At 38.4% G+C, this 26,338-nt stretch overlaps 1 protein-coding gene and 1 pseudogene across 1 annotated transcript in view; both read left to right on the top strand.

Moving 5' to 3' along the window:
- Positions 1-26,338, top strand: part of LRRC4C (leucine rich repeat containing 4C) — a 157,508-nt gene that overhangs the window by 34,919 nt on the left and 96,251 nt on the right. The window lies entirely within an intron of this gene.
- LOC118016366 lies at positions 8,417-8,539 on the top strand (annotated as a pseudogene).

Genomic DNA, 26,338 nt, shown 5'->3' with positions numbered 1-26,338 from the left:
GAAAGAAAGAAAGAAAGAAAGAAAGAAAGAAAGAAAGAAAGAAAGAAAGAAAGAAAGAAAGAAAAGAGTGGCAGATTGCTCAAGCCTTCCTGTCCAAACCTTTCCATTCTGATTATTCCCAATTCATGGCATTACTCTGCTTCATTCAGACCTTCAGTGCCCTTGTGCCCTTCTCTAACATCTGTCAAAGTCAGGTTTCAAATCCTCATTTTAACTAAAGTGTAAACAACTAACATCATTGTACAGGTCTGATAAGACTGATCCTATTGTCCTTTCAGTAAGAGTTAGGATAACTTTTTATCTTTATGAAGATTTGTTCTTGGCAATTTGGGGCTTTGTTTTGGGGCTTTGTTTGGCAGTATGGGGCTTTGCCAGTTTGGGGACTGGAAGCACTGGCACTCATATTGGAAACACAACCATGACCCAGCTGTCACCTGTAAAAAGACAGGGAAGAGCAGAAAAGATTTGCCCCTGGAATTAAGCTTGCTCACTAGATAGCTGTTTTCTCTATCTACCTTAGAGATTAGATAAAGAGAGATTGAATTCATTTCACAGTGTGATATTCTGCTTTCAAGATTAACACCAGGGAGAAAGGGCATGATTTATTACTATAACAAATTATATAGTGGGAGTAACATCATTTTAATGGAAAAAGTACCTCAAAATAATCCTGTAATGTGTTAAGCATTTTATAGGTTTTAACTCACTTCATTCTAAAAACAACACAATAAAATATCTCAATGTTTTCCCATTTTGAAATGGAGAAATCTGAGGCCGAGAACAGTTAAATGACTCACACAAGGTCCCTCAGCTGAATTTGAACCCAAGGCAATGGGTAGCTACTGGACTATAGTGTATCTTCAGGGATAGGTTTTAAGAATCCATAAATCAGTTTATTTTCATCACCTCCCTTACCAAGAACAAACCATGTTCACCCTAATACTTTGAAGAGAAGTAAGAACAGGGCAACGAAGGAAGTCATTTACTTTGGTAATTTGATTTGATCATCATGAGTATTTTGGGGATAGTTAACTGTTATTCTCATTTTATAGATAACTGAGACAGAGATTAAGTAACATGTCTTAGGTCCCTCAGCTAGAGATACCGAGGAAGCAAAACAAGATTACCTGATTCTACACCAGCTTTGCATACCAACCTGCCCTTTTGGTTGATATTTAGTCAAAAACACCAAGTACACAAGCAAACAAACAATAGGAGATTGTTTTTGGTAGTGTTCCGGAATACCTCTGGTTTCCAATAATACCATTATAAAGTCAAACATATTCCAGACAATAAAATCTTTTACAACTCCTGTTGAATTTCCTGGTCCAGAAGTGACCTTAGATATTTGAACATAAAAGTATAGATTGAGAATCTAGGTGAATGATAACTTTGGAGTTAAGTACAAATACGTTTGCAACCACAATAAAAATATTTAGGCATTGCGGGGCGCCTGGGTGGCTCAGTTGGTTAAGGGACTGCCTTCGGCTCAGGTCATGATCCTGGAGTCCCGGGATGAGTCCCGCATCGGGCTCCCTGCTCGGCAGGGAGCCTGCTTCTCCCTCTGACCCTCCCCCCTCTCACGTGCTCTCTGTCTCTCTCATTCTCTCTGTCTCAAATAAATAAATAAAATCTTTAAAAAAAAAAAAATTTAGGCATTGCAACTGTCTGCATAAATGCCAAATAACATTTTATTCATATGAGGATTAGGTGAAATTTCTTCTGATACAAAATTCTTTTCTCTCCCGTCACAGACATTACTAAAATTTCACCAGATATCATTAAAGTGTTTGTGCAAACACTTCATTTAGTAGCAAAGAGGCAGTTAAAGTCTGGGAAGATGAGTCTACAGTCTTCTATTTGTCAAAAAGAAAGTATTGATGTTTTTTGCAGTGATATGTCTATATGAAAATGCTTTGACAAAACATTATTTATGAGTAAACATAAAACATGCCATATATTTTAATATATGAATTACATAAAGCTTTTGATTGCGTTACTTTCATTCCTCATATGTTCTCTACTGCAACAATATAGGAGTTTTCCATTTTGTGTATTAAAGGTCATAGGGACAAGTAAAATTGATCCTAAGCCCACATTTATAAGCTGGGCCATTTTATCTTTGCCATCCTGTGGGTTTCAAACCATCTCTGCTCTGCACAGAAACCCTGAATGAAAGCAAAATGTAGTAAATATTTTCAGAAAGGGCTTTTTATTTTTTGTCTCCTCTTGGAAAGCTAAATCAATACTTGACCTTTTCACACCCCTATCAGAATAAAATGGGGCTCTTTTCTGCACTGACTTGGAATTCTAAAGTGTGTGGTAAGATCCATTTGTCTTGAAAGCCATCTGTCCCCTGGGGTACTCTGTGAGTGTGTGTGTGTGTGTGTGTTGTACAAAATTGCTTGGTCGCTAGATGTGAATACTATTTTGTGGGTTACATGATGCTTACACCTGTAACATTTCATATTTGAGTCTTCTGATTCTGTAAAATAGACAAGATGGATGGATGGATGGATGAATGGATGGATGGGTGGATAAATAGATGATAGATACATAATAGATGATAGATAGATAGATAGATATAGACAGATAGAGATATAGAAAATAGTAGGTTGACTATAAGTACCAATGATTCACTAAAGCTCAGTGAAGCTACTAAGTTCATGTCTAGTTAAAAGACTGAACCATGGGGTGCCTGGGTGGCTTAGTCGGTTAAGTGTCTGCCTTCTGCTCAGGTCGTGATCTCCAGGTCCTGGGATGGAACCTCACGTTGGGCTCCCAGCTCAGAGGGGAGTCTGCTTCTCCCTCTCCTTCTCTCTCTCCCTGCTTGTGCTCTCTGTGTCTGTCTCATAAATAAAATCTTAAAAAAAAAAAAAAAAAAAAAAGGTGGGACCAAATGCCAAACAAACCTTCTAACACTAAACTTGAAAGGGGGCCCTCCAAGATGCATCCAGAAAATAGAGGCCCAGGTGAGCATGTGGCCTCTGGTGTATCACAGCACAAAAATGCTGCAGCAGGAAGAGCAGAAAATGACATTTGTCAAAGCATTCTAAAGAGCAAAGTCTGTGTAACACAAGATGTAAGCTCTTTTAAATTAAAGCAACTTGTTGGTGTCCTGGTTCTTTAAACTGAAACCAGAGAAAAGGAGACCCATTGGTGTAAAATGAGGAGGTGAACATGCTCTTTCTTCGTTTGTTTCTTATCTCAGGTATATAAGCCCTTCCGCCTCAGAATCAAATTCTTCTACCAGTGGCATAATCTTTTGCATTTCAATAAGTTTTACTTTTCTTTCTGCATGCCTTTGGGGCTTGGGGCTGAGGGCAGTCCAGGGGGTAAGGAAGTGAGGACTTCAGAGATGGATGGTAAGTTTGCATATGAATGTGGCTGCTATTTGGGGGAGGTGCAGAAGGAACTGTTGTGTGCTGTGTGAGGCTTGCTGTGTGAGGCTTGCTGTTTGTACCTGAGAGCAATCATGGGGTGAATTTTGTTCCACTTACTGAGCAGTTAAATGACATCACACAATTTTCAATTGTCTTGGTATTGAATCACTTCCCCTTAATAGGAGCAAGAATAATCACTATCTCACAGTACGGTAATGAAAAGTAGAATCAACGTATCTACAACCAAAGAGAGGCAACCAATAAAACGAAGCTCCTGAAATTACGGTCTTGTACAATTTCTAGGAGATCATGCATATTGGTGCCCAGTGACCTCCTTTCTGACGGCCGCGGGGGGGGGGGGGGGGGCGGTGCTGGTCTTGTTTTTGCATTTCTTTCTTGCAAAAACCACCAACTTGCCAGACACACTACTGTTCCTTACAGTATACCAGCGAGAGTAACATATTCTCATCGATTTGATACTACGAGAAAAGACAAATCTGTCTCATTTTGGAACTTTAATTAAAACACAGCTCAGGAAATAAAGGAAGATGTGCAGGGCCGGTTCACTTCTGAGGTGAGAAAAAGTCTTCCGTCACAAACTGATATTAAGATCACAGTGGTTCTGCTTTACAGGCCAAATAAATGGTAAACTAGTCTACAGAAATAAGCAAAGTCAGATGACTTTAAATTGTTCTACACTAAATTGGGAAGGGATGAACATCTTATCAGGAAGAAAGGCAATATCACACTGTCTGTGCTTCTTTATTTAATCAAGTCCCTCCAATTTTGAAATTTCAAAATAAGCATCACTTTTTTTTTTAAGATTTTATTTATTTATTTGAGACAGAGAGAATGAGAAAGACAGAGAGCGCATGAGAGGGGGGAGGGTCAGAGGGAGAAGCAGGCTCCCTGCCGAGCAGGGAGCCCGATGCGGGACTCGATCCCGGGACTCCAGGATCATGACCTGAGCTGAAGGCAGTTGCTTAACCAACTGAGCCACCCAGGCGCCCAAAATAAGCATCACTTTTTCATGAATGGGTCTTTGAGGTGCGGGGGGGAGGGGAACCATAGAAATTCACTGCATATTTTAGTGAACAAAGCATGTTATGGATGATGTATTTAGAGGTATCAGATTACTTTTATCTGGTTTTCTGAATGTGGTTTTCCAGGAAAGGTTATGATGTTTATGGGTGTATACACACACATCTACACAATGTATTTCACGTAACTATATGTAATACATATATGCTTTTTTGGATTTCTTACATAGAGCCAGAAAAGTATTTTTTCTACTCTGACATCCAGTGGCTTTTGATCTCACTTTCCTTGAATGCAGAGTTTAATTTAGCAGTCATGTTTGTTTCACTTTTGAACAAAGTGTGAATTTAGTGCATTTTATAATGCAGTATGTAGTTATTGGGAAATGAGAGTCATTTAATTCCAGCCAACAGATTTTAATTAACCATTTGTTATGGGCCTGATACTCGTGGGTGCAGAGGATGAAAGAAAGTACAGTCACTGCTCATGTGGTCCCCATGATCTAAAGCAGGGTTGTTAACTGGGGGCAATACTGCCCTCCCTTCAGGAGAAACTTGACAATATCTACATACATACTTGGTTGTCACAACTGAAGGGGAGAGGCTACACGCCTCTAGTGGGTAGAGACCTGGAATCCTGCTAACCTGCCTGCAATTCACAGGACAACACAATTAAAAAAATAATTATATGGCCCCCAAAATCAGTAGTGCTGAGGTTGAAAAACCTGGTCAATAGAGTGAGAAGTATGTAATGCACTGTGATAAGCACTATTTTAAGGACATGAATAAAGTGTTGGGGAAAACCCAAAGAAAGAGAACTGGGGGTGAGGAGGTGTTAAAAAAAAGCTTTGTGGATGAGGTGACATAGGGGCTTGGCCCAGAAGAAGGAAGAATGGTTTGTTTAGCTAAGGAAGGATGGGAAAGCAGAGAGCATTCTATGAAGGGGTACAAAGAGGACAAAGCATGGGAAACTAATCTTCCCACAGAACTTTTACGGTACACAGTTACCACTGAGGTAGACTTCGATTCATGGTTTTATACACGTCAGGTTACTAACAGAACTCTGTGTGAGAGAGTATTTGTTGTTGTTATTTTGGGGTGTGTGTGTGTTTGTGTGTGTGTGTGTGTGTATTTAAACCGTATGTAAAGGGGTATCTTCCTAAGAGAAGAAACCTAAAATCATTTTCCGCTAGTGGGAGGAAGATTTCCAGACCCCCAGTTGTATGTCTACAAACTGACTGCTAGTTCTTGCTGTCTTCCAAACCTTTCTAGAACTGGAGCTCAGGGAAAGGGCTTTCAACAGCTTAGAACTGTTTCAGATTTAACATGGCCTCCATGTCTGGACAACCCAGAATATTAAGGCCTGCAAAGAGCTCTCTGACAGGAAAAAAAAAAAAAAAAGGACCAGATTGTTTCCTTGGTAGCAATGATACTGTGAAGGATCCGAGTGTGGACTCTGGAGTCCCACCTCAACAACTGACGCATCACGTGACTTTTGATAAGTGGTAATTTTTTTTTTTTTGGCTTCCATCATCTTTTGTAAATGAGTATAATGTTTTCTATATCATAGGACTGTTTTGAAGACTTAATATCTTGCATGTGTAGCCTGATACGTAGTAGGCACTCAATATTAGTTCTTTTCAATTCCCCCATCGTGGTCTGAAAACGTGGGGATTTGGCTGAAGACCAGTCCTGGGTTTTGAGAGATACTAGAAGCAAGATTCTCACCCTTCTGGTTCGCAGAGAAGACTTTGCAAAGGGTAGCTTTATAATAGGAAAATGTTAAGGGCTGTGGGCAGATAATGAAGTTGTTTGAGAGTCATTCTATTAACAAGATGGAACGAGTGTGGTGCACTCAGTGGCTGCACTGAAGATGTCTTCTGAAATGTTGATGCCGATGGCGTGGAGGTGATTTTAAAAAGGTCCATTTTTAAGTTAGTAAAAAAAGAGAGAGAGAGAGAGAAGAGGAAGGAGTTATACGATCAGTGGAGTAAGGTTGAAAGCAAGCAAGATTAGTTTAAGTAAAAGAAAAATTTTCAGTCTCTTGAGTGATTAAAAGACAACCATAAACTCCACCTGGGGAAATCATGCCACTTTATCTCCTGCTGAGCAGTTGGTATTATTCTTTGCTTTTGTGTGTGAACGTGCTCAGTTTCCTATTAAGTCATGACAGGAATAGTAAACAAATTATTTTCTGCTTCCTTTGAGTATAAATACTAGAAGAAATGCTATATCACATATATACCTTTTATTTCTAATGTTTATATTTTAGTTTGAAATTTCATTGAATCATGAATTTTGTCATTAAAGAATTATCTCCTTCAATAATCTAAAAAAGATGGAAATAAAAATATAAGGCTTGTGCTTATAGCCTCTTATGTAAGCAGTGATTTGATGTTCAAACTAGAATTGTTAAAAAATCAGAAGATATGTTTGTTTCTTTTAGTTAATATCTTTCCTCTGGTACAAATATTAGGGGTGAGGAAAACCACATGCTTCTGTTCATATTTCTCCCACTAATAGGAGATGAGATGACTTTCATCACAGTTAAGTTAGAAGAATGAATCTGTCATACATGTCACCTCATGGAAACATCTAAATGAAATGCCAGTATTATCATTTTCCACATCCCTTAATCACCATGGAGATTAAATAGTAAATCAAAAGTCCCCAGAGTTAACCAAAAACAAAGCAATATTGAGTATTTGATGTCTGGAAAGGTATGGACCAATTCTATTCATTTCTTTTTCTTTTCCCCCCAGCAATTGATTAAAAAGTGAAGAATTTCCTAATTTAACAATCCATGTCATGGATATGAGAATCTAACATAACTCAAAAACCCTTAAGTAGAATTAATGATAATAATATGATAATCAAAATAGGTAAAATAATAACATCTATAAAAATAATATTTCTATATTGAACACTAACCCCAAACACAGTGCTAGTGGTAGTATTTTGTTTAATACCAAAACAACCGTCTGAAGATAGAGCATTCTTACCATATTCTACAAATGAGGAAAATAATCCTTCAAATAAATTAACAGTGTGACTGAACTCATGCAGCCAGAGAAGGTGACAAGACAAAATCAATATGATTGTTCAACAAATCTGCAGTTTTAAGTAATGAAATAGATTGAAATGAGATGTAATAGAATAAAGTCAGATAGGATGGGATGGGGTAGGATAGGATAGAATAGAAAAGTTAGAGTGTTCCACATGTTGCAAGGTTTGATTGGTGAAACTTTGTTTTCAGTTTTGAAAGTGGGGGAGAAAAAGAGAGAGAAAGAGAGCGAGATGTTCCACTGTATAGTGGATTTCTTACCAGGAGATATAATACCAAAACTGGACATTTTGGAGCAATAATGCTCAAGAATGCTTGGCTTCCCTCCAACCCCCATATTGCCATTACACAATCCAAACAAAATAATTTTCTTATTTTGTTCCTGGCTGACTCTTGTAATATTTAGAGATCTGAAAGAATGAATCTTTTGCAGCATTTCAGCCAATTCCATTGGATTATGGAGACATAGACTGAATAATAGATTGACACCCTAATCCAAAATGGCACAGCTATTTTTTTTTTTTTTAAGATTTTATTTATTTATTTTTGAGAGAGCGAGACAGCGAGAAAGGGAACACAAGCAGGGGGAGGGGGAGAGGGAGAAGCAGGCTTCCCATGGAGCAGGGAGCCTGATGCGGGGCTCGATTCCAGGACCCTGGTATCAAAACCTGAGCCGAAGACAGGCGCTTGACGATTGAGCCACCCAGGTGCCCCATGGTACAGCTAATTAGTGGCATATTTGGTAGTAGAATATGAGTATCGTATTACTGTTAGATGTTGTGCTTTGCATCCTTTTTTTTTCTTTCTTTCTTTCTTCTCCTAGGAGTTGAGGATTAAATGAATAAAGCATCAGAAATAACAAGTTGTAGGCTGTCAACTCCTACTCATTGACTAGTATATCTGTAACACATGGGGGCCTCTCTTTGCAATGAAGCTTTGCACAGTGACAGTATCATAGCCAATGAGGTTTATCCGAGGCGCGATTATTGCTAATTGAAAACTCTCTTTGCAATGAAATTACAACAGTGACTATTTATTAACTGCCTCTTTAGCAGAACATTGTATTTAGGTATAAGCTATGCCTTTTATTGTCTTGAGCTTCTAGTATAGGTGAGAAAAAAAAAAGGTATTAATTTGTAAATAATGTAGTGACATATGTAACAATAGGTTAAGAAAATGAAAAGATTTTTCAAGTTAAATGAACAGACCATTACATTGTTCAGAGGAGGGAGAGGACGCTTTGACTTGGGTGAGAATTAAGTCAAGGAATTGTGGAAAAGGCAGAATTGAGTCTTCTTAGAGACTTAGGTGGTGTCAGGATATGCCAAAATTGATGAAGATCTGGTCACTTCTGAACCTCCTGAGTTAATAGGTGAGAAATCAGGATTGTCACAAACAAAGCAGCTGAAGAATGAACTGCTCAACTGCTAAATGACTCTTTAGGGGACTATTGATATTATAATGTAATTTTGTGCTAGTTGTTCATGAGCTATTAATTGAAAAAAAGTCTATGTAGTTATCCCAATGAACGCCTATCAAGAAATCCAGGTGCAATGGAATATTCCAATGTTTCTAGTATAATATACATAGTAATAAATGCTTCAAGGTCAAATTCTACCTCTTCTATGAAGCCCACTCAGATTCTTTTTTTTTTTTTTTAAGATTTTATTTATTTATTTGACAGAGAGAGACACAGTGAGAGAGGGAACATAAGCAGGGGGAGTGGGAGAGGGAGAAGCAGGCTCCCCACTGAGCAGGGAGCCTGATGCAGGGCTGGATCCCAGGACCCTGGGATCATGATCTGAGCTGAAGGCAGATGCTTAACAACTGAGCCACCCAGGTTCCCCTCCCACTCAGATTTTTAAAGTCAGTGCACACTGAGCTTTTTCTCTCTAACATACAAATTGCTACATTACACTCAGTACGTAAATATTGTCCTGATGTTGTAAAACAAATGTCTTGTTTGTACATCTCAGCTTCTTAGATTATAAACTTTTAGCTGTTGTTGAATTTTTCTAATCACATTCCTAGTTCCTTGTACACACTACATGATGAAAACAGATTTGATGATTGGTTAATAGAGGGTTTTTTTTGTTTGTTTTTTGTAGATAGTTTGGGAAATTATCAAATTAACTCCTCAAATTCTCTTGCTTTTTTATGGTGTTAACTACATGCTACCAATTATTATAACTCTGTACTTGTTACATCCCCAGCTATCCTTTAAATGTTTCTGACAGGTAACAACTCTTATACTTACCTCAGCACACTATACCAAATGAAGTGCCTGCACATTGTAGATATTAAGTGAATAATCGCCAAATGGAAGTTGAATGAATTTCAGAAATAATAAGCATGATAAATATAGGAAGGCTACCACAGAATGGACACAAGGAAAGCTCTCAATAAACATGAAAGGAATGAGTGAACGAGTCACGGATTCTAAGTTTTGCCACTAAGCGCCCGGCTAGCTCAGTCGGTAGAGCATGAGACTCTTTTAAGTTTTGCCACTAGCTAGTTGTGAAACAGGATCAAATCAGTTTCCCTTTTGGGGGACTCAGTTTTTTCATCAATAATATAAGGTGTTTAGATATAAAGGCTGGTTTTCTAACTACTTTTTAGACTGTAGGAAGGTACTTTAGGACTTCCATGAAAAATGAAGTATTTTCTTAGCCAATGATATGCATTTAAAGGGCCTTAGTGTATGGTGGGCCTAAAATACTCTTTAACTCACTGCTAAAATTGCTTGAACAATATTGGTGTAAATTACAGTGTGGAAATTTGCCTTTTTAAAACCACTTTGAACACATGCGACTTAAAAGCCCATCTTGCTGCCTATCCCAGAAGCCACATTCAGATGAATTGGACATTAATTTCGTAGGAACACTGGAGACAACATTAATAAATTCTAAATACATATAGCAGTTCTTTCACTACACAAAGAAAGAAATGTATGTTCATTTGTCATCCATACAACATTCATCAAAGAATAATAATTTTTAACAGATTGAAATAAAATATTTCACTTTTTTTGTCTTTTCCTCACCCCATATTCTCTTTTTATTGAAGAGAGAAATATGCTGAAAACATTTTTCCTGAGTTGCTTCTTTGATGAACTCACGGGTGGTTTGGGTTTGTTTCCTTCTCCCTGGATAATTTAGATTGGCGGGTTGGCAGGTAAAATCTTGTTGCTTTAATTGATCTATTGGAATGTAAGAATGACTATTGATTGGTACTTATTGGACTATAAAATCAAGATTCTGAGAATAAAATCTTAAAATCTTAAAAAAAAAAAATGCAGTAAATGTAAAGGTTTCACTACAGACCAAAGCCAGACAGCTGATTAAAAAATGCCAAAATGTGCAGCTCCCTGGAGCCTGGAGTCCCTTTTAAGGTTGATTTTGAATGACTTGTCCAGGCAGGGTGTCTTCCAAGAGGAAATGCATCTTGGTCTAGGGTTAGGTCAAGGGCTAGACTCGCAGTACTCCAGTGAACCTTGAGAAATCTCTAAGGGAGAGCCCAGACAGAGGAAGTCACTAGATCCTCTGAAGGGGAGGAAAAGATACCCAGTTTCAGCACTTCTCTGGTAAAGGATATGCTCAAAGCTGTTCTCTTCTGGATTGCCTGTTGGTGGTAGGCACCAGCAACCCATGGGGTTTTGAAGTCCCAAGTTGAGATATGATATCAACAAACTGGAACACCAGGAGCTCCCAGGGCCATTTAAATATCTTTTCATCTTCTAGTATGCTGCTTTTGGAGGGGGGCTATTCTAGGATATGGCTCTAAGTCTTGTAGAATAATGGCATTTTCAGGCTATCTGGAATCTTACATGATCTAGTCCAATCACTTCATTTTGCAGATCAGGAAACTGAAACGGAGAGAGAGGGGAGTTGCCCAGAGTTACTCAGTTAGTCAGTGACAGACAACAGTGGAATTTGTGGTAAGTTGTGTGGCCTATTTGGGCTTCTCTTTGTGAATCTATACATTGGAAGTGAAGGCTAGGTCTGCATGATCTCTCTAAAATTCCTTCGTATTTTAACATTCTACTTACGTGATGTTTAATTTTAGACTTCTGACTTCCAGTGTGATTTCTATTTTGTAATAATCAAGAGGCTTTTATAAAAAGGATGATAAATACATGCCTAAATGACAGTGTTCAAGCATTTTGATGAAGGCTAACATCTAGTTAATAATTTTGCATTATGGATACTTACCTCTGTATGGCATAGATTTGGATTAAAGATTTTGAAAATGCACCTGGTTTTGAATACGGCTGATAATTTACTGTATTATATCCTAACACTACAAACACCTTCTTAATGAAACTATAGTAAATGTTTCTTTGTTGCTATTGCCTTAGGTTGTTTTACTCTTTGCTAGAAAGTTCAGGTCAATGAATAAGGTTGCTTGGAAAGTCCTGCTATATAAGGTAGAAATGCCCAAGTTGGTTTGGGTTCGTTGCAAACTACATTGCTTGTAAGCAAGGATTGGATTTTTTTTTTTTTTTTTCCTCATTTCTTCAGCAGGCACAGTTTCAACAAACTGACAGCAAATCCATTATGTTATGGCAGCTTTAAAAGCTTTCATTAGGAGTGTGCATGTTTAGTGTCTCTGTATAGGATAAGCTGGGTTATGGGAATGGCAAGGGCAAAAGAATCGAGAGTAAGATCCATCTGGGGTTTCAAGTCCTTGGCTCCACGGACTTTGGCGGGGAGTTGTGGGGATAATAGGAAGAGCAAGAAACTTAATATCCTCTTTTTTGTCTGTTTACCCTAAGCTCATCAGAAACAAGTCTTTCCAAACTCTGTGAGCTACTTTAAATATCCATTTTCCCCTCTTAAATATGTGGATTCAATTCTTTTTTTAAAGTACAGTTTGTAAAAAAAAATAATAATAAAGTACAGTTTGTAACGTATAGAGTTCTGAGGGTAGAGAATTCATTGGTTACAGGGGAAGCACCTTTACACCATTGGGCATGCAGATACTCAGACATTTATTACCTAGATGACATTTGACAAATTATGCGTAATGGTGTTTACAGAGATATCAGAGGGATGAAATGGAATAATGTATATGAAAGAAATGTGTACAATTGAAAGCATAATAACAGTCTTTGTGTTTTTTTTATACCGCATATTAAAGGAAACAGACAGGTGTATAGAAAAGAGTGAGGGGTAGAGAAGGAGAGACTGTGAGAAGCAAATACTTTACTTTTACAGTGAAATCATGGCTTAGAACAAAGAGATGACTAGGATGCAAGTGAAATATTGCTGCTAGAATATCAGATGTCCATGCTTAAAATATTATGTACATTGGAGCCACTTGGGGATATTGTTAAAATGCAAACTCTGATTCATTAGAGCTGGGGTGAGGTCTGAGAGTCTGCATTTCTAAAGAGCTTCCAGGCAATGCTGACGCTGCTGGTCTCCAGCACACGGAGTAGCACAGTCCGATGCCATCAGATTAACAGGTGTAACCAAAAGTCAACTAAGTATTTTGCTAGGAAAGAAATTAAATTGTTAACATATTTTGGGGGGATTCATATATCAAGGGAATACCATCCAACCTGGTTAATGCCCCTCCTCCTTGCCCCACAATAAAAGAGCTTTCTGCACTTTCTGGTTTTATTATTAAGTGTTGAGAAAGTACTCTGCTATTACTGGTTAGGGTTCCTGGCTGAAAGAGTGTAGCAAGATAGGGGTTTATATATAGAACAATTAGGAGTAAGTAAGATCTAGAGAGCCAATACATTGTGAAAGCAGTTGAGTTCCTTCTCGTTTGTTTACCAGTTCTTATCTAGTAGGGGTCATTGAATTGTGCCATAAGAATTTTGTATATGTGATTGGTTGTCTTAAATCTCTCTTTCTCTTTTTTTTTTTTTTTTTTTTTGCCTTGGCACATTGCATATTTACATTGTCTCATATCACTCATTTCCCTAACAAAAGTATGAAAAGGGAGAAAACATGTGACATGTTTCCCTTTTTTATATTTTAAATTAAATTCAACACACGTTTACAGAGTACCAGGTTACACAGTGGTGGGCTAGGTGCTGGGATGGGCATAAGGATCAGGAAAGTAGTCCCAGGTATTCTCAGTTTGCGTTCAGAGGATACAGACATAATAAATGACCAAATACAAAGCAGTTAGAATTTAAAAAAAAAATACTAGATCTGAAAAGAATATGATGAAATCTGAAAGGAATAGACAACAGTTCTGCTGGGGAGGGAATTAGGAAGACATTGCTAAGGAAGAAGAATTTGGAACATGGTCATTTGCACATAGAGGCCAGAAATCAGCCTGAGGCAAAAATCTTTGTCATATCGTAGATTTGTAAATGGAGAGCAAAAGCAGAGACAGAGGTCAGTGTAATTCAACTAACACAGTGCTGAAATTAAAATATCCTTCTTTGGAATTCAGGCTAAAGCCTAAAGTTTATGTGGGATTGTTGGAGGTAAGGGAGGCCAGATTGGGTAGCGTTTTAGCTGCTGTTCTCTCAAACTGATTTTTTTCCTATTGGGGCTAATTCCCTAGAATCTGCAGGAGAAAAGATCACCTCTCCTTGGCAATGGGAACACAGCACTTTAGAAGATACATGAATCAGGGATGGGAGAGAGAGAAATGATTCCAAATTGCCTTAAAAATATACTTCCATAACTCATTGACTCATTAGGTGCTTCTTTACAACTCCAACACTCAGATGTGATAAGGATGCTCATTTCTCCAACTTATATGAATTTAAATTTCTTTCCAAATGAATTTTTGCCCTGATAGTTACTTTGGAGTTTTGGTTGATAATAAAGGGGGGGGGGGGGGCTTTTACATCTCTTTCTTTGATATGCTGGTGCCTAGCCATTAAAAAAAAATTCAACTGTGCAACCCTTTCCTAAATCCTAATTGCCCTGAATGGTACCATTGTATGTGTAGAATGGGGCTGGAATGTTATCTGGGATCCTATTGTCAGTGCAGTCTGAGAATCCCGTGTAGCTAAAGGGAGAGTAACCGAAGAACATTAACCATTATCAAATCCGAGGGCAAGTTTGGGGCCGCAGTCAGGAGGTGAAATAAATTCATAACTCACAGGTAATCAGGAACATATCAGGAAACAGTGTGGACCAGTTTCCACTTGAGGAATGACGATGTGGGGTGCTTGTTCTTACTGGATATTGACTTGCTGGCTGAGACTGGCTTACAGGCGCAAGAAAGTATTCGAAAATGCCATTCCATCGTCTTTATTACCCATCCTTGGAAGATATTCTCTTGGGAGCAGAGATGAACATGAAGCTTCTGTTACTATATAAACTTCAGAATCTTTTGCATCCCAGTGAGCAAAGTGATGTACCCCCTGTGTTGAATTTGTTTTAAATTTATCTGAATTAATTAAAATCTAGGCAGCTATAGACAACAGTGACTCTACGAGACTCTGATTTTTTCTAAAATTCCATTTAACTGTGGCTGCTCACAGGTCACTGCATCCTTTGTCATTCCTCCGTCAATGCTTGTTCATCGTTAATGCCCATGCTCTCCTGCTCCGGCTCCTACTTTGGTGGTGTGGGATAGCATTTTTTGGTTCTTGCAGCATGCTGTCAATTCCAAATTCCCAGTAATAAGCAAACTTTAAGGGCATGTATATTTCATACTGAGAGGTGTTTGGAGAATCATCTAGCATTCATTCCCTTTGCTTTTCAGTTTAAACAAACAAACAAGACATCAAAGGGAATGTGGGGGAGGGCTAAGGAGAGGGAGGTGAGATCAAGAGAAAGGGAATGGAGAAATGAAACTAGCATTTAGTATGTGCTAAAATACAGCAAACTCATTGCTAGTTTCTTTGTATACATTGTGCTTCTTAAGTCTTGCCATGACCTTGCATTAAGGTCATCATTGGGTCCACTTTATCAGAGGGCAAGTAGAAAGTAAGTGAAATTCTAAATAGAGGTCACAGTCATGCAGATGCTCCCCAGCAGAGCTGAGGTGAGAACCTGGATCTCTCATGCTTTCTAGAACTAAGCTGAAATGGCAGATGCGGTAGCTACAATGAAAGGGTCATTCTTTCTTTGTCACAGAGTAACTTAAACTATGGCACGATATGCCATTTAGATAAAAGACAGAAACCAGGTGAGGAAAAATTACAGATCCAATCCCTTCCAACCGAATTACTCTCTTCATTCATTTTGAAACCCAACATATACGGGCTACTTTATGGTGGTAATAATCTTTTTACATGAGCATGGTCTGTCTGTTCCTTAGTCAGCAATATGCCATCATGCTGGGTAGTCCCTGAGCTGGGTAGCGGTTGATATATAGTCTGTACATGCTTAATAGGCAGAAATTGATTTTTTAAATAAATCAAGATGATTTTTTTTTTTTTTTCCTTTATAAGCCATATCTACGCTTAGGTGTTTCTACTAAATGGTGATCTCAGCCCTGCCCACTGATTCTTTTTTTTTTTTTTTTAAGATTTTGTTTATTTATTTGACAGAGAGAGACAGCTAGAGAGGGAACACAAGCAGGGGGAGTGGGAGAGGGAGAAGCAGGCTTCCCGCAGAACAGGGAGCCTGATGCGGGGCTCGATCCCAGGATCCTGGGATCACGACCTGAGCCAAAGGCAGACGCTTAAGGACTGAGCCACCCAGGCGCTCCGCCCTGCCCGTTGATTCTTAAAGGAGCTCCATAATAAGTACTTACTAGATACTAGAAACTGTGTTGGGAGCTGTGGTAGTCAGAATTGTCCAAACTCTGCTGTGATAACAGATCAACCCTGAGATCTCAGTGGATTAACACAACCCAAGTTTATTGTTTTCGCATGTGAAGTCTACTGTGGGCCTCATTCTCTGGGGTATCACCCTCAAGTGATATTTGAGGGGGCCAGTCGGCCTCCATCTTATGGCTTTGCCTTCTAAACATGTGGCTTCTAGCTTGCTATCGTGGGGAGGAGAGGGCTGGAGCTACCTCAGGGCCTTCCTCTGCCTTCCCCAGGAGTGACACACTTATATTTATAATCCATTTGTCGGAAGTCACCTGGCCCCACCCAACTATGAGGGTAGAGGTGGTGAAGGAGCTGAGAAGTGGAATTTTCTCTAAGTCTATGAAAGAAAGAATTCAGTTACTTGTGAGTACTGTCGATGTATCACAAGTTCTGGGAGAACAACGGACATTTATTTTTTTTTTTAAGATTTATTTATTTATTTTAGAAAGAGAGCCTGCAAGGCAGGGGAAGGAGCAGGGGGAGGGAGAGAATCTCCAGCAGACTCCAAGTTGGCTGGGCTGGATCTCATGACCCTGAGGTCATGACCTGAGCTGTAACCAAGGGTCAGTCACTTAACCGACTGAGCCGCCCAGGCGCCCCACGAGAACATTTTTAAAGTTACTGCCTTCTATGAAAGCTATGCAGACATATGAGGAAAACAATAATTCCAGGGGGGTTACTGAGGGCTGTATTATAATTTGGTAGGGCCCAGAGCTCCTTAAGCCAGCACATGCTGTTATCTTCAGAGCATCCCTTTCTTATCCATCTGAAATAATTGACTTAAGATTTTAAAATTCCTTGTGTTTTGTGTGTTCATGCTGTCTGCTTTGTTTTCTTAAATAGAGGTCAAAATGTGTTTAGAAACTAAGCCTGGGTCTTAGAACTTCTTTTCTTGAACCCGTGGCCTTGTGACAGAATGAAGGGGATTTTCCCTGCTCACTGTGAGTCGTGAAGGCTAGAGCGAAGCTCCGCACCCTCGTAGCTCTTTCTTTGTTGGGCACTTGTTCTTTCTAGATGTTCCAGCATTTACGATTGGCATGGTTAAATATTGAGACAGTTTTCTGGCAGTAACCATACAAATAGCAAAACGTTTGCAGCTGGAGAGATCTAAACCTAAAGGAAAAATAAACGTGAAAAAAAATAATAAGAACATGCAAGTAAGTTCCAGCTTGAGAGCATGAACAGGTTGAGAGCATGAACACGGAGCTGGGTCAAAGATGACATGTGGCTAGAAGTTAGATATTTTCTTTTTGAGTTCGGTACATAGGTTTCTGTTAAAGCTCTTTTACTTAAAAACAACCAGTGAAGAACTGAAAAATTAGTGTCATGTTGATTTGTAAGGAATGGAAGAATAAAAATCGATACCATTTTTTGAAAGGTCTTCTTACAGTGAAAACAATTTTCACTCATTGTGGCTTATTTGTAACTCTAATACTGTAATGTGTCTTATCCACAGACTTAAGAATTTGAGCTTTCGCTGTCAAATATTTCCTCTCAATAATTCTTGCTGTACCGTGATTTTCAACTTCTATTGACCTTAAGTTATGTCCATATAATGGATTTGCTTTGGCATATAGATATGTTATAGCCTGTAAGTAAATATTTTCAATGAATTTGGAGAGGAAGTATGATGGCCTCTGAGATTTTGAGGATAAACTAGAAAGGCAAGCTATGAAAATTACACAAATAATAGTAATGATAATAATATAATGATGAACATTAATTGGGCATTCATTATGATCCAAGTACTGACTAAATGTTTTATAAGGATATGTTCATTTAACCTACATATTTATAAGGGGCTGTTATTAACCTCACTTTAACAAGGGGCTTAAAGAGATGTTAAATAAATTGCCCAGTGTCACATGACCAGAAATTACCTGTTTGACCTCCTAAAAGTTAACCAAAGTTTGTCCCCCTGCAAAGTATTTCAGTGGTTTCTAAATGTTGAAATGCAACCAAAGGAAACTTCAGCCTACACTGTGTATTTTAACTTGCCACAAAGAAAGTATGTTTTAGCAAAAGTGTTGTAGTCAGAATAAGGTTTGGAAATAGAGATGAAGCAGGTGGAATACGTTCAGTTTTTATCTAGAAGTGTCCAAGGGAAAAATCCACAGTCTGGGGCAGGGGCTCTCAATCAGGAGCAATTTTGCCTCCCCACCCAGGAAACACTTGGCAAAGTCTGGAGACATTTTTGTCCTCATGACTGGGAGGAAGGGTGCTACATGTGTCTTGTGGGTAGAGGCTAGATCTGTGCTAAACATCCTCCAGTGCATAGGGCAGCCCCATGTATAATTCACACCAAAATGTCATTAGTGCCAAGGTCGATCTTGTGTAGAAGAGTCTTCTCATATTCTATAGGGAAACTTCTGTGATTAAAGGCTCAATCTTTGGAGTCGGTGTACTTGGAGTTCAGTTCTGGCTCTACTGCTTGACTTAGGGAGTTCAAGCTCTCCAAGTCTTGATTTAGTTGCTTATCCACTGGAAATAAGCATACATACCTACAAGATTGTTCTGAAGATTAAATGAGAAAATTATAAACTTTGGTCAAACAGTCATTGTATTATTTTTTGAGACCCTCAAAGAATGCTTTTGAGCAGGTGTTATAAAAGAATCATCTCCAGATCAGACAGCTTTGTTTTGAATCTTGTTTCCTCTTCTTATTAACAGTATGACCTTGAATAAGTGCCTTAGAACTCTGTGCCTCATTTCCCTCACCTATAAGATGAGGGTGGTAAGTAATATGGGTCCTCTAGAGTTTCTGTGAGACTTAAATGAGAGTATAAGTGTAAAGTGCTTAGAACAGTGTCTACCACTTAGAAACAGACAGTTGTTAGCTCTTATTATTCATTTACTTAATATTGTTAGATAAGACATAACATATAAATTAATTTTCTAAGTAACTGAACCTTGAAATACCAGCCTCTCAAATATCTCTCGAAATACCTCTTGAAATACCAACCCTTTGTTTTATTTTACCAATTAGAATAATGGAAATAGGTCTAAAATTATATTCAAAAATTCTTTGTTATTTAAAAATGAATGCTGAATCCTTTCTTGTGTTTTGTGGTTAACTCAAGGTCTGTATTGTCATACTATCATTTCTTGTATTGGATTATGATACATGAATTTTTTAAAACTATTGAAATATGAGGATTTTCCTTACCTAGGCTGCTGGACTGTTCATTCTTTTGTCTGCTTTTAAAAAATACTGGTTTTGCTTCCTTACTATCAACAAGCAGCTGTCTGACTCTCATACTCTCTACTTGCCTTTTCTAAATATCTGCATCTTGATCAGTTGATCAGTATTTACCAAATATGCTGTGCTCTCTAAGGTATATTAGTGACCAAGACAAAATAATTCTTTCTTGGAACTTACTATTTTTCAGAGGTAAACAGTAAAGACATAACCGGTTAAACAATCATTTGGTTCAAATGTGATCTATGTATGACTGAGAAGTCTCAGTTGCTGTGCTTAGAAGCAAAGCCCTCTAGTGTGGGCTAGAAGACAGGCCTTCCTATGGAATTGATCATCAAATATCAGTCTGAAAAGTGAGTTGGCATCAGCAAGGCAAAGAGAAGAAGCATTACAAGCAGATGCAATTGCAAACGTCAAATTCCTGATTTTGGACAGGGCATGACATTAAATAAAAGAATTTTTAAAAGCTCAGTATGACTACAGACTAAAAACAAACAAACAAAATCCAGTTTTATAGTGGCATTGATGAAACTAAAAGGATAGCCAGGGTCTCAATCACATAATCTTCCAAAGCACGTAAAAGTTGGCTCCATGCAATAGACGATGACAGGCCATTGGAAAGTTTAAGTTTGTTGTGGACATGGTAGATTTTCATGTGAAGGGCTTGGAAGTAGGAAAAGAATGTAGGAAAGGCAGGAAAGGGAGAGACACCAATCTGAAAACTCTTAATGGTAGTCCAGGCCGGATGTGATGAACGCAGTCCAGATTGTGTCTGTAATAGAAGTGGTTTCTGACGACTAAGTCCTGAAAACTCTTCTGAGGGAGGAGGGCTGATATTTAGTTTATGGACTTGGAAAGGTGTATTTGGTTGGTTTGGCTGTTCACCTTCTACCTTGTTCTTGGCTATATTCCAGAGGATTGCAATTGATGAATAATCCATTTCCAAAAGAGTGAAAATACAAATGCATAGCAGTAACAAAAATGAAATTGTATTTGTGTAATAGTTGAAAACTCTTTATTATTGCATTTAATCAGCAACTTGTCCTAACAAGCGATTTTCACCCACCCTGTTCCTACAAGACTACATTCTAAGTTGATGTACCTTAATTTATGGGCAGTGGGAAATTTCTACCTCATAGTACACATAGAGTTTCATTTGTCCTGTCTCACAAAGTTGAAATTGAGTAGAAGTGTCTTCACTTCTTTTGTTCTTTGCATCATAGGAGAGATATAAAAATGTTGATTTATCAGTTCCTGCTTTTAACCACTAGGGCCTTGATAGAAAATAGAAAACTTTAGATATTTAAATAAGGTGTTTTCCTACATCTATGCATGCAAAATATGTGCTGTGTGAAATATGAATTGTGTGGATATTAGATACGTGCACATACACAGCTATATTGTGTAGGGCCTAGAATGCCATATGTAAAAAAATCGAACATCCTATTTTGAACATAGAAGAGTTGTTCAATGGTCAATATATGTCTGTTTCTAAAATATGAATCTAAAATAGGTATAATAATTGCTTTCTCTTAGGGTGATTGTGAGAATTAAATATGCTTGATTTAGCACCTAACACCTAATAAATATTTAAATATTCATTTATAATTTCAATGTGATTTTATCATCACGAATTGGCTACATGTTTTTTCCTAAATTTGTATATATTGATAATTTGACATAAGATTATATTCACAGATATCAATATATATATACATGCACATATATATATTACATTAGCTATTGATTACAACAAAAATAGTTGTGTAATGATATTCAAAATCACATGTAGTCTTACAGCTATCTTTGGTAAAATGAATTTTGTTTAGTTTTGTTTTGTTTTTTGATTATTTCTGTCCTGGGAGATTACCATAAATCAGAAGTTGAATGTTAGCCCTGAAGATAAGGCATCACATGAGTTGATATTCTGACCCAGTTTCTATATCCTGCTTACTCTCATTTACTCATTCATTCCTTTATTCATTATTTAAACAAATATTTACTGGATTTCTACCCTGTGCCAGCCACTATAACCTGTCTTACAGTCTGGTAGATGAACAAACATGAAAGCAAAGTGCTGCAATAAAATGGTGTGAACATCCTGCAATACATCCTTTTAAAGTAAAGAGGCATTCAGCTCTCCTACATGACATATGGTTAATTATTATGTACATATTCATCTATCATTAAACTAAATAGAGGAATAGAAATTAAATAGAGGAAACTTAAAAGAGCATTTCTTTCTAAGTACCTGTTTTTTATTCATTCTCTTGTCTTCATCTACCACCCACCTGCTGAAGACATCCAGTGATTATCAGTAATTGCTATCACTTTCTCTTACCGCAGAATCCTATTTCCATCTGACTTTTGGCAATCTGTAGGTAGATGTTCCAAAGATATCTCAAATTCATTCTACTTAAAACAAATTCATGATGTTCGTTCCACTCACAAAAATGTTTCCCCTCCTATACATCTAACCCCTGTTAAATGTATCATCTACAGAGTCAGCCCAACTGAGGTTCCAGGGGACCCCATCAATGTTCAATGCCTGCCCATAGCCCACAGCCAATTGGTTATCAGATGCTCCTCATCCCCTGCCAGTTTTCTTCCTCCCCCTTCTAGATAAACACATGTACACATACCTTATGCCCCAAATTAGTAGGTTAAGAAAGCAATTTTCAAGTTGCTAGGCAGCAACAGTTGAAGAGAAAAATTAAGTCAGTTACTTGGTTATTAAGTGTTACCACTGTGTTGTCTTTTTTACTGTGAATAGAGAATGTTTCTCTTTAACTTGGAATAATAACTTCAAAATCTGTTGATCTATGAACTTCAAAAACATCATCATACACATGTCCACATTGATACACTTGCTGAATTTCTCTTTCCTTCCCATCACTGATATTTTATGCTTCCAAGGGCAGTTCCAGCTATGAATCTCAGAGTCGTTTTCCAATGCTGGCTGCTCAGGATCTGAATGGGAGATTCCTACTGCAGTTCATGTTTTTGGAGGAGTATGTTAACTGCTGATATTCGTCACTGAAAAGAAATGATTGACATCACAATAATGAAAGATATCATCAGTTGGCCCTGATCCTATTTTGAGTGTTCTTGAAATTTCATTCTGGTTCATACTCTTATAGAGTAACATAAATTCCTAAGTTTAAGTGTAAAACTATCTGGAACATATTAGGTCCAAAGTAAATGGTGCATCCTATTCTCTCTTGTAGGGTATCTTTAAAAAAATCAGTAAGCATCAAGTTCCCTAAACCATATCAGTGAGATCATATGAAACACTGCATCAAAACCTAATGATGTAATGTATGCTGATTAACATAACATAATAAAATTTAAAAAAATAAAAATAAAAATAAACAGATACAAAAGAAAAGTTCCCTAAACCACCCTAACCCTAGGAAAATGTTAAGTTCTTAAGGAAAATACATTGGAAGAAGAAATATGACAGTTTCTTTTTCCTTTTCCTTCTTTCATTTTTTTAAAGATTTATTTATTTATTTATTTATTTAGAAGGAGAGGGATGGGGCAGAGAGAGAGAGGGAAAGAGAATCTCAAGCAGACTCCATGCCCAGCGGGGAGCCTGATGCGGGGCTTGAGCTCACAGCCCTAAGATCATGACCTGAACCAAAATCAAGAGTTGCACGCTTACAGGACTGACCCATCCAGGCGCCCTTAAAAGATTTTATTGTTAAGTAATCTCTACACCCAGCATGAGACTCAAACTCTCAACCCTGAGACCAAGAGTTGCATGCTCTACTGACTGAGCCAGCACCGCCTCTACTGTATTTTTTAAGTGTTCTTCAGCAGTTTTATATCCTGGCAAACATGTGGGATGGGGTTAATATTAACTATCGGTTAAAATGAAAAGTTTAAATGTCTTTAAAATGTGGAGTTTTAAATGGGATGGTGTAACAGATAGAGAGGAAAAGGCTGCTTGGAGAGGAGGAACAGATAGAGAAGACAATTATTCCTTGAAGAGGTAGAAGAGAAGATTAAAATTTGCTTTGAATAGTTCTTTTTTTAAAGATTTTATTTATTTATTTGAGAGAGAGAATGAGAGAGAGAGCACATGAGAGGGGGGAGGATCAGAGGGAGAAGCAGACCCCCTGCTAAGCAAGGAGCCCGATATGGGACTCGATCCCGGGACTCCAGGATCATGACCTGAGCCGAAGGCAGTTGCTTAACCAACTGAGCCACCCAGGCGCCCTGCTTTGAATAGTTCTTAAGTAAATGGAGTATTACTTTCTGAGCTCCCAAGTGGTGATTTTTCCTTCTTTTTTTTTTTTTTTGAAGAATTGGAACTTCTGATGTGTCTTAATGGTTCACATCTTTTTTTGGCCCGTGCATCCTGATCTAGCATGATAGCCTAGCATGGTTAGCAAACAGTGGTGTCATTGCTATATGCATACTTATTGGTCCTCTGCTAAAATGAGCTTTGCTGAGCAAATAGATTTTGTGCAGCCATCCTAAATGGATCATTTCCCAGAATGCCAAGGGAGACACTAACAACGGGTCTTACTTCATCCTTCATCAATACGTTACCATATTTACAATACAGGATAAGGGAAAACCAGACCAAGGGAAAAGCTGGTGATTCACTAACATAAACCTCTCAAGTGCGGACAAGAGTCATACATTTGAAAGGATGATTTGTGAGCATCGTCACACAAGCAAAAGATCTTTGTTAGCAGCTGCTTACAATTCATGGTGGGGCGCTTTAGGAAAATATTGCTGCTAGTCGTTGTGTTGTGGTTCTTCGGCTGTCTGCATGTAGGATTATGTGTATAACGCAGCTTTTAGCATGGACACAGAGAGAAAGTTTATTACCTGTTCTCTCCCCTCCCCGAGAGGGATTTTGTTTCACTTTGAAGGAAGACTCACATAAAAAGCCTGCAAGTCATATGCGTGTTGTAATTTCCTTAGAATGAAGTCCAAACTATGGTCCATCCTGCTTTGCAAATTGGTCTGGAAGCCACCCAAACATGGGCAAATATGGAGATCAAAATTCAACTAGATTTTGCCCCATGGGAAAAAGTCAATGCTTCTCACTCAGAGGTTGCTCAGCAAATATCATAGCCTTTCTGACATTATTTAGTGGAAATGGGCTAATGGGGCTTTATGTAGCAGAGATGATTGGAGATGAACAAAGGGACAAGCTGTGAGGAGATGTGAGTTAATGGAAAGAGAAAGAGCTTTTGGCTGAGGACTCTGGGTCGGAAGGACCTGGGGTTGTGTGTGTGTGTGTGTGTGTTTTAAGATTTATTTATTTATTATTTTAGAGAGAAAGAGTGTGTGTGCTGGGGTGGGGGGGGGGCGGTGAGGAGGCAGAGGGAGAGAATCTCCAGCAGATTCCCCACTGAATGGGGAGCCTAATGAGGGGCTCGATCTCAGGACCCCAAGATCATGACCTGAGCCCAAACCAAGAATTAGACACTTAACCAACTGAGCCACCCAGGTGCTCCACAGACCTGGGTTTCTAGTCTCCCTCCTCTTACTACACGCCTTCTCTCAGCCTCACTTCGCTCTTTTGCAAAACACACTGGTCAATCTCTCATGCACACTGCTAACTGGATAATATGGGTAACATATGACTCACCATGCCCTTTACCTTGCAGGCAGCAAGTCTACCCTGAGTGGTAGCTCTTTGTAGCATATCTTAATTTTTTTAATTAAAATTCACGTTCTGTATCAGGTTTCTTATTTTTCAAGTAACCGTGCTTAGGCATCTATAATATTTTGTGGTACTTTGTTTTTCTTGTCCTAGTATTCTTATACTCTGTTCTTCTTTTTTTAGCACCCATTGTTTCTATAGTTTGTAACCCACTGCTCTCAACAAGAAATCACTGACTCAGAATGCAGGGGAATGATCCTTCATTCAAAGGAGAAGTTGCAAACCCTCTATCAATCCGTGACTTTGCACCTCCCACCTCCCTCCTCTCCTTCCAGAAGACAAACAAACCTGTCCTTCAGCTCTATGACCTTTTGTACCAGATGCATACATAAATATTTGGGCAGGGGGTGGGGGGTGGGGGATAATGTCAGCAGTAAATTCATTGACTTAATTCTAACAAAGAAGCTGTGTTTGGGGGGGGAGATAGAATAAAGATGAAGGGAAGCTCAAAATTGTCATCATCATAATCATCTTCAAAGGAGCATCGCCTCCTTACATAGATTGAGAAAGAGAGATATAGGATCACTTTTACAGGGTCTGATAAGCCATTGGAAGGAGGGAGAGGAGGAAATATCATTGATTTAACATGTAAATTATTCTCAAATTTTTTAAAGATTTATTTATTTGAGAGGGAGAGAGCACAAGTGAGGGGAGGGAGAGAGACAAGCACACTCCACACATGGGGCTCATCTCACAACACTGAGATCAACACCTGAGCTGAAATCAAGAGTCAGTCATTTTATCGACTGAGCTTTTAACCCAGGCACCCCTAAATTATTTTCAACTTTAAAACCAACTTCATCTGCCAGAGATTCCCACCACAAAAATTATATACCCCTCCATTCCAGCTTCCCCACTCGGTTCATTTGCACATTGTGCCCTCTGCCTAGCTTCTTTTTCAGAGAGGGCATTCTATATGAGTTGCTAGGTTCTCAGTGCACTTGTTCCCAAGTTAATATCATGTTACTGGAACCATATGGGTGATGACAGAGAATAACAGCCTTTGAGGTCTCACCTTCAGGATGGGGCTAGGGGCTGTGTGAGACTTAATGAATGAATGATGTAAGATCCTCCAGAATCCTGAGATAAAAGATGGTTTGTAAAATCAGGGAACTGCTATTTCTCTAGTTCTAAACAAATACCTGCTGAGCTAACAGGTATTTAAATAATTAGATGCAAAATGTGCAGCATGGTGTGTGTGTGTGTGTGTGTGTGTGTGTGTGTGTGTG

Source organism: Mirounga leonina, unplaced genomic scaffold, assembly GCF_011800145.1.
Source record: "Mirounga leonina isolate KUSES-001 unplaced genomic scaffold, KU_Mleo_1.0 Mir_166, whole genome shotgun sequence".
In the NCBI taxonomy this organism is placed as follows: Eukaryota; Metazoa; Chordata; class Mammalia; order Carnivora; family Phocidae; genus Mirounga; species Mirounga leonina.
The sequence above is the reverse complement of the archived record's forward strand: the minus strand, read 5'-3'. Positions and strand labels throughout refer to the sequence as shown.